This window comes from Anolis sagrei, chromosome Y, assembly GCF_037176765.1.
Source record: "Anolis sagrei isolate rAnoSag1 chromosome Y, rAnoSag1.mat, whole genome shotgun sequence".
Taxonomy (NCBI): domain Eukaryota; kingdom Metazoa; phylum Chordata; class Lepidosauria; order Squamata; family Dactyloidae; genus Anolis; species Anolis sagrei.
In genome coordinates this window covers 62,784,350-62,794,314 of record NC_090035.1, presented here as the reverse complement: position 1 = coordinate 62,794,314, position 9,965 = coordinate 62,784,350, and positions in this window count along the sequence as shown.

Sequence of the window (9,965 nt, the reverse complement as noted above, 5' to 3'; positions counted from 1 at the left end):
TACCAGAGGGTGTGGGAGGAGGATGATTGAATGAGGGTGGGAAGGGGTGGGGGCCGAAGGAAGGGGGCGTGTCTTACCAGAGGGGGTGGGAGGAGGAGGATTGAGGGAGGGAGGGAGGGAAGGGGTGGGGGGGCGAAGGAAGGGAGCGTGTCTTACGAGAAGGGGTGGGAGGAGGAGGACTGAGTGAGGGAGGGAAGGGGTTGCGGGCGAAGGAAGTGGGCGTGTCTTACCAGAGGGGGTGGGAGGAGGAGGATTGAGTGAGGGAGGGAAGGGGTTGTGGGTGAAGGAAGGGGGAGTGTCTTACCAGAGGGGGTGGGAGGAGGAGGATTGAGTGAGTGAGGGAAGGGGTTGCGGGTGAAGGAAGGGGGCATATCTTACTAGAGGGGTTGGGAGCAGGAGGATTGAGTGAGGGAGGGAAGGGGTTGCGGGCGAAGGAACTGGGCGTGTCTTACCAGAGTGGGTGGGAGGAGGAGGATTGAGTGAGGGAGGGAAGGGGTTGCGGGCGAAGGAAGGGGGTGTGTCTTACCAGAGGGGGTGGGAGGAGGAGGATTGAGTGAGGGAGGGAAGGGGTTGCGGGCGAAGGAAGGGGGCGTGTCTTACTAGAGGGGTTGGGAGGAGGAGGATTGAGTGAGGGAGGGAAGGGGTTGCGGGCGAAGGAAGGGGGCGTGTCTTACCAGAGGGGGTGGGAGGAGGAGGATTGAGTGAGGGAGGGAAGGGGTTGCGGGCAAAGGAAGGGGGCGTGTCTTACCAGAGGGGGTGGGAGGAGGAGGATTGAGTGAGGGAGGGAAGGTGTTGCGGGCGAAGGAAGGGGGCGTGTCTTACTAGAGCGGTTGGGAGGAGGAGGATTGAGTGAGGCAGGGAAGGGGTTGCGGGCGAAGGAAGGGGGCGTGTCTTACCAGAGGGGGTGGGAGGAGGAGGATTGAGTGAGGGAAGGGGTTGCGGGTGAAGGAAGGGGGCATATCTTACTAGAGGGGTTGGGAGGAGGAGGATTGAGTGAGGGAGGGAAGGGGTTGCGGGCGAAGGAAGGTGGCATATCTTACTAGAGGGGTTGGGAGCAGGAGGATTGAGTGAGGGAGGGAAGGGGTTGTGGGCGAAGGAAGGGGGCATGTCTTACCAGAGGGGGTGGGAGGAGGAGGACTGAGTGAGGGAGAGAAGGGGTGGTGGGCGAAGGAAGCGGGCGTGTCTTACCAGAGGGGGTGGAGGAGGAGGACTGAGTGAGGGAGGGAAGGGGTGGTGGGCGAAGGAAGCGGGCGTGTCTTACCAGAGGGGGTGGAGGAGGAGGACTGAGTGAGGGAGGGAAGGGGTGGGGGGCGAAGGAAGGGGGCGTAGAGGGGAGTGGGAGGTCTCCTCAGTTAGGGTTCTTCCCAAGGGATGTTTTGAACAGCTAGTAAAATGCAAAGTCTGGAATACTAGATTCCAGAAGCTGCTGGAATTTCACTCTACTCTTTCTGATAAGCCTTCTATCTTGAACTCAAAGGAGAAGCTCCATGAATATATTTTTAATAATTGTGCCCACCATGATAGGCAAGCCATTAATAACTCCAAATTCTCCCACTGGTTTAGACTGTACAAACTTGACCTTGATAGAGCTATCTACCTGACTAGGCTCACATTTCCAAAACTTAAACAAGCCTTCACAGCCCTTCGTTTCCAAAGTATGCCCACAGCAATGATTGATGGCAGATATACAGGCACCCCTCTGACTCTTCATTTATGTGTTTGCGGGGCCCCGGCAATTGAGGATCTGCCTCACTATTTGCTTTTTTGTCCTTTGTACTCGGAACCAAGAACCAAAATCCTGAGGTTTATTCTTCATCTCCTTCAGACTAACACTGTGCCCGAAAAGATTTTCTATCTCTTGGCTGACACTAACCCCGTTGTTTCCTCACAAGATGTCTCTTTTTGCCCTGGCAGCACAGAAATTCCGGTCAAAACTAATCTCTGATATTGCAGTTGACTGTGCTGGGATGTTTTCAATTAAAAGTGGCTGTTTATGTAGTTTTAATAATGCTACATTTATTTGCTTTTAATTGGTTTTTAACTACACAGGTGTGAGTATATATATAATGTAGTATCTTAAAGGTGCATCTTGCCATCAATATATTTTAATGTTTTATAGGATTTTATTGTGTATTTTATATTGTATTTAATAATCTGTTGCTCATGTATTTATTTATTTGACTTGCCTTGTATGTGGAAGCATCGAATAAACTGCTACAATATTTTTCTCTTTCTCAATATTTCTAATTAAACTCTTTATCAAAAACCACTCAAAAATAAAAGCGACGATACATGTAAGTACACAAATGTAGACATACTTAGAGAATGACATACATCTCAATGTACAACTCTAAGTAAAGGTAAAGGTAAGGGTGATGCTCATCTCCATTTCTAAACCGAAGAGCCAGCGTTGTCCGTAGATGTCTCCAAGGTCATGTGGCCGGCATGACTGCATGGAGCACCAGAGTGGTACCTATTGATGTACTCACATTTGCATGTTTTCGAACTGCTAGGTTGGCAGAAGCTGGGGCTAATAGCGGGAGCTCACCTTACTCCCCGGATTCGAACTCTAAAAGGACCAAAATATACATAAATTAGTTTTTAAAGTGGGTTTCCAGCTTCTCTTTGGTCAGTTTCTCTATAAATTTAGATTTTTTTCCTTCCATTTTATATCCAGCAAATTGTTTACCCTGCTGGGGCTCCATCCGCGAGCTCCAGGGATACCAGCCGGCCTTCTCCAAAGATCATGGACTCTCTGCTGCATGTTTTGGACTTTAAAAAGCATCATTTCTCCCATGAATTACCTTCAAAGACTCTGTACTCAAAGTTTTCTTATGAAATTAATCTTTTATTAAGAATACTTGGAATGTGGGGCAGGGATGGGGTTTATTGCTATGAAATGCCTATGATTTCTATGTATATCCTATGAATTTTCCTTTCCCCCTTTCCTTTCTCCCTTGGCCCCTTGCCCAACCTTGAAGTGGCATCCAGGAAGCAACCAGCTGCCCGAGAGGACCATTTGCCCTCACAAAAGCAAACATTACACAACACCTTTGCATGGACAATAGCCAAGGAAATTCCTATTTATTTTCAGAGTAAAGCTGATAGATGGATATTTCCTCCGGTCAGCTTTGATTGACAGAACACAATAAGGGTGAGACTGTCCCCAGGGGGGTCTTCTGCCCAGCTCCATCCACTTCACCTGAAACCCATCTCAAAATACACACCTTATCTGATCAGGACAGGAAAACCTGGTTTAATTCAATCACTCTCCCATTACTAAAACAATAAGATGATGCCTCAGCTGGCCGATTTTCCGGACGCAGGGATGCATAGGTTTCAGGAATGTCATAATCTTTTCATCCCCCATTGTCTTCCTTTGTCCTGCCTCCTCTTTTCTGATGTACCAATTCCTTGAAGCAGGGAAAGCTCCCTGATAAGCTCTCGCAAAGCAGAGAAGCCTCATGATTGGCCCAGATTGGGGGCGGGCTGCCAAGCCACCTCCCAGCTGTCCAGCGATCAGCCAATCACCATCAAGCCGGGCGGGGAAGGGAGGGTGGGAATTTTGAAATCTCTGTACCTGTTTATGCTATGAAAATGCCTCCAAACTTTGTATTGGCATGCTTGTATGTGAGCTATCACTGCATTGCATCCGCTTCAGCTGAATCGCTCCAATAAATGCCTCGGTCGCTGCTTCTTCCACTTTGGTGAGCATATTTATTTATTAATAATTATAAAATCGCTGGTATTAGTCTTCTCTGTCCTCGCCAAAGTAGCAGACCCTCTTTGGTGCGGTCCTAGGGGTCTCTCATCCTGGGGAGACCCTCCTAAAGTCAGCATCAACTTCAAAAGGGCTGTGGAGATGGCCCAGCATCAGCAGGCAATGGCTTCTGAGGGGACAGACGGACGGACGGACAGAGCAGCGGAGTAAATGCAATTTTCCTACAGAGAGAATCCCAAGGAGATCAAAGAGGGCAAAGGGCTTGATTCAAAGGCCTCGCTGGGGGTCAGTTTGGAGCCGAATGCTAGACAGGTATGACACTAACGCAAGATGAAGAGGTGAGTTAACCTGTCTGCTCTGTGTCTGAGTGTAGTTTTTCTGGGGAGACCCTCCTAAAGTCAGCATCGACTTCATTTGGCTTATACTACGAAGGGACCCGGCTTGGAGGTCCAGATAAATTATAGAGCAAATTTCCAAGCGGCTACTTGGTCCAGAATTTCTGGGACAGCTCGACAGGAGGAACGGCTAGGGAAAAGAGGCGACTCAATCCTTGAAAAAATAAATTATCCTATAGCACCTTCCTCTTGGTGAATTGTCCCAGATTTTCAGCATCAAAGGAGCCACAGGGAAGCTTTTTCAAAGACTTCCTGGAAGAAGGAACATCGATGTGAAACTAGAAGACATCTAAGGGTAAGAAAAAGCAACCGAGGTCCACATCGAGATTCCCAGGTGGGAGGGATCCCTTTTGAAGTTTGGAACTTCTGGTAAACGGGGATTCAGGAACAAATTCCTGGGTGAGGTGTGGGGAAGATCTGGCATTTTGGGTGGAGGTGCTGCAGTCTAACTTGCTTTTTGCATACTTGGGGGCTCTGTAGGGAGGGGAAGCATCCTTCTCTTTGCCTACAAGTCGGCCCAGGTGTTGGCCACTTAATTCTCAGCAGAGGGAACTTTTGGTGGGAAAGCTCGTGTTACAGTTGGCAGAGAAATGGGTGCTTGCACATCGAAATATCGGCATCCCATCCCAAAAGAGACACCTCTTGGTAAGCTCCTGGCCAATTGGGATGGGATGGCATCACGTTCGTTGGTGCAGGCCAGGATGGTCAATTATCGTGTGCATGTGTCCCCTAAGTCCCTTGGAAGGGGGAGCCTCCGAGGCCCCCCATGGCAGTTTGGGCCAAGAGCTTATTTTGAAGCTTCAGGCGGACTGCCATGATAGAGCCAAATGGAAAGATCTTGCTTATGCCTCATGCTTTTTGGCCCTAAGCCAGAAAGGGACAGAGAGAGAAGAAAGTGCCCAACTGTTACCATGCAAAGAGGTGGCCACGAAACCCCCTTCTCCCAGAAGCCCCTCTCCAGACCCATTACCTCCTCCAGAGGAGGATCTCCTTGAAATTTTTGCTTGTCCCCCTCCTTATCGTCCCAGACCTTCACCCACCTCTCCACCACATCCCTCTCCTTCCCCTGCCCCAGCCCAATACCCCTCACCGCCCCAGGGATTCCCCCTCTGACCAGCCCCTCCTCCCTGGGGTCCCCACACTCCAAGTTTCCCCTGCCCTGCCTCAGAGCTGCTCCAATCCTCCTGCAGTGGAGAGTTCCTCTTCTCAACCTCCTGGCCCATCAATTCAAAGTGGCGGTCCTTCCTGAAGCCCATGGAGTGTGAGGTGGGAGGGAAGACTTTGTCTCATGAGTTCCTTTACATGCCTGAATGTCCTGTTCCCCTTTTGGGCCGAGACATTCTGTGTAAGATCAGGGCTCAAGTTGCTTTTGGGCCAGAAAAGATTATTCTGGCTGTGCCTGAAGAGGAAGGGTGGAGGGCACAGGCTTTCTTGCTCCATTCAGCCCAGCCCAGAGGCTGATCTAATCCCCTTGGCTATCCTCCAGCAGGTGGGCCCCATCGTTTGGGCAGATGGGGTCCCAGGGAGAGCCAAGAACATTGCTCCTGTCACCATTGCTCTCAAGCCTGACACAACACTTCCTAGGATCCCCCAGTATAGGATTTCTCTGGAAGCCCGCCAGGGGCTCCAGCCTATTATTGATAATTTCTTCCACCATTCTCTGCTGAGAGAGTATGCCTCACCTTACAACACTCCAGTCCTGCCTGCTCATAAGCCGAATTCGGACGAATTTTGTTTTGTCCAGGATCTTAGGGCCATCAATGCCATAATAGTGGACATACATCCCATGGTGCCAAATCCTTACACTCTTCTCTCTACTATCCCTACTTCTTACTCATGCTTTACTGTCCTTGACTTGAAGGATGTGTTCTTTTCTATCACAGTTCATGAAGATAGTCGAGATCTTTGCCTTCAAGTGGGAGCATGTGGGCACTGCCAGGTGGGTGCAGCTTTGCTGGCCGGTTTTGCCTCAAGGTTTCACCTGTTCACCAACAATCTTCAGCCAAAGCCTTGCCTCGGAGTTGGAGAAATGGTCGGATCGGGACCAGGGGGTCCTGCTGCAGTACATTGATGACCTACTTCTTTGCTGTGGGGACATGGACACCTGTGAGCGGCTTACCATCAGTCTTCTCAACTTCCTGGGTGAGGCTGGATTCAAGGTATCCAAGAACAAGGCCCAGATCTGCAAGGACACTGTAAGGTACCTGGGGTTTGATGTCTCCCAAGGACAGAGGGCATTGGGACCAGAGAGGAAGGAGGCCATCTGTAGGGTCTGGGAGCCCAAGATAAAGAAATAGCTGAGAGGGTTCTTAGGGATGTCTGGGTTTTGTCGAATTTGGTTGCCGAACTTTGGACTACTTGCCAGACCCTTGTACAAGGCAACATGTGGGCCAGAGACGTTCCTTGTTTGGTCTGCCGAATGTAGGACTGCCTTTGAAACCATCAAGAAAGCCCTCATGTCTGCCCCAGCCCTGGGACTCCCAGACATGACCAAGCCTTTCTATCTTTATATCCATGAAAGTCAGGGGGTGGTAGCGGGGGTGTTGACCCAGCCTTTGGGCAACACCAAGAGGCCAGTCGCTTATTTCTCCAAGCGGCTGGATCACACCAGCCTTGGGTGGCCTGCCTGTCTGAGGGCTGTGGCCGCCACTGCCATGGTAGCTGAAGAAGCCAGAAAGCTGATATTGGGCCAGCCAATGACTGTCTATGTGCCCCATAGTGTCCTGGCTGTCCTGGATGCCAAGGGAACCAACTGGCTGTCTGATGGCCGGCTCACTTGCTATCAGGCCCTCCTCATCGACCAGGGAGACCTTATCCTAGCTACTACCAACTGCCTCAACCCAGCCACCCTGATGCCCTTCGAGATTGCTGAGGGAGATGACCAGGAGCCCCACGACTGCATCGCCACCATCAAGAAAGTCTACTCCAGCCGCCCTGACCTCAAAGACCAGCCCCTTCCAGATGCAGAGCTAGAGTTCTTCACAGATGGCAGCAGTAGCATACACCATGAGGAGAGAAGAGCAGGATACGTGGTAGTCACTCTATGGGACTCATCGCCCTCACCAGAGCCTTGGAGCTGCCTGAAGGAAAGACTGCCAACATCTACACGGACTCTAAGTTTGCCTTTCATGTGCTTCATGCCCATGGAGCCATTTGGAAGAAGAGAGGGCTGCTGACAACAGCTGACAGCCCTGTCAAACACCAGGCTGAAATTCTAAGACTTGGAAGCTGTCTGCAAGCCTGCTGCAGTCACTGTCATTTACTGTAGGGGGCATCAGACAGGGGACCAGGACACTGCTAAGGGGAACCGGAGAGCAGACGCTGCCGCCAAGGGGGCTGCCAACTGGGAGTCCACCTTCCTTGGGGCCCTGATTCCTGATACCACCGTGATCACTCTCCCTGTGTATGGAACTATGGATGATGAATTTCCTAAGGGAGAGGGTCTGAAGCAGGAAGAAGGCTGGTGGAAGGACAACCAAGGCCGCCTGCTCCTGACAGATCCCCTCGTGTGGGAAGTGGCCCTCCGCCTTCATAAGAGTACCCATTAGGGTCATGATGTCATGCTGGAGCATCTCAGGACTTTCTTCATCGGTCCTCGCATGGCCCAACAGTCCATCTAGGCCTGCAGGCGGTGTCTCCTGTGCCTGAAGAACAACCCTAAGGTCCAGAAGAAGCCAGAATTGGGGCATCTCAAGGCAGGCCTTCAACCAGGACAAGTGTGGCAAGTGGACTTTGCTGAGTTGCCATCCAGTAAGAGGTAAAAGTACCTGTTGGTATTTGTGGACTGCTATAGTGGGTGGCCAGAGGCTTTCCCCTGCTACACCTGCACAGCCAAGGAAGTAAGCCATGCCCTCCTCAACCACATCATCCCTCGCTTCGGACTGCCCATCTGCCTTTCCTCAGACAACGGTGCATCTTTCATCTCCAAGACAACCCAGCAGGTCGCCCAGGCCCTCCAGATCAAGTGGGACTTACTTACCAGCTGGCACCCTGAAGCCAGTGGCAAGGTTGAAAGGATGAACCAAACCATCAAGAGACAATTGGCAAAGATCTGCCAGCAGGCGAGCTTGCCTTGGCCTGATGCCCTTCCCTTTGCTCTCACTAGGGTTAGGGCGGCTCCTTGGGGTGGGTTGAAGCTGAGGCCTTTTGAAATTCTCTATGGTAGGCCTTTCCCTTCTTCACAGGTCCCTCTGAAGGCTGAGCATCTGCACGAGGTTGGGTCCGATAGTGTCAGAGAAAGGCTGTCTTTTCTTACCTCCATCCTTTCTTCTCTGAATAGGTACCTGCTTTCCCACCTTCCTGTCCGTCTGGATGCTCCCATTCATGACTTCTCCATTGGTGATTGGTCCTCATGTGGACATGGAAACCCGAGGCTCTGTCGGAAAAGTGGGTCGGACCTCATCAGATCCTCCTAACTACACACACAGCAGCCAAGGTAGCTGGCATCCAGGCTTGGGTCCATCACTCCAGGTTGAAACGAGCCCCAGAGCCAGAAGTGGGGTCCGCTGAGGAGGAGGGCAAGGATCTGTGGGCCGTTGAGCCAGGAGAGGACCTGCGGCTGTTGTTCTGGAAAGTACCACCGCAGGACCCCCCTCCCACTGACCAAGCCAACCCACCACCTTCTGAGTCCCAAGAAGAAGAAACATCGCACACGGGGCCACAGACAATTTCCAAAACTTCCCTCCTAATTTCACGTTTCTAGCACCATGGGAACCCACTTTTTCAATACTTCCGGGTCTTTGACAGCTCGCTTGACAGCTGTCAAAACCCCAACAGCTGGTTTTGACAGCGCACTCCAGAGAGTCTCCTGCTTTCGATTTCCACTGAGCCCCGTCCAGAGCGAGCGCAGCGGAGCTGTCCTTTCAGCACCATTTGAAACTGTAAGTCAATTTTATCCCTATTATTTCCTGAGCGGAGCTGTCCATCAGCACCACGCAACTTCAGCACACTTTCCCCTGTCTTTTTCTGCCTAATATCCCTAACAGTGCACAGCCTATAGCCCTGTGCTATACAAATGGCTTTCAACAAAGACCAATTTCTGGCAACAGCTGGCATCCACGGTTCTTAATGTTTCGGACTTCTGTCTGTCAAGTGGAATCACTGCCACTGATTTGTTCTCCACATGTTTGATTGGCGTTCCTGAATCTCTGGAGGTTTTTCGAAATTATACTATTTTTCAGAACATTCCCTCAAAGCCCATGTCCTATAGAGATTTCTCTATGTGGGGCAGGGCTGCCAGGGAAAGGGAGCCAAGTATGGTTGCTATCAAATTGGCCCACAGCCCCCATGCTTCCCACTGCTTTCAAATCTCCAAATGTGTGGGAAAGTGCCAAAATTGCCCAAGGATAATTCACTAAATTGTTCTTCCATAGAAAGGTTGCCCTGTATGAATGCCCATTTGGTCTTGCCTCCAGGATGGTTTTTCCTATGTGGGCAGACAGCCTATAGTTATCTACCAGCCAATTCTTCCTTGGGGAATTGTGCCCTGGGCAGGCTGTCCATTTTTATGCCTTCCAAAGATGACCTGGAGTTGTCACACTCTTTGGCTAGGGAGGCAAGTTCCATCCAAAACATGGACCCATATTGTGATCCCTCTGTGGTAATCAAGGGCATTCCTCAATTTGTGGCAACAGCCCTGTTCACCCCTGGGGTGGCAGCTGGCATAACTACAGGGCCGTTAAACATCTGGCCTGTGCTCTGGTCAAGAACATCAACTTCACCTCACAAGCCCTAGCTTCCATGGTTTCAGAGATGCATGAGCTGAGGGAGTGTTGGACAACTGTGCTGCCATTGACTTCTTGTTGTCAAAGAATCATTATGGCTGTGAGAGTGTGCTCTACATGTGTTGC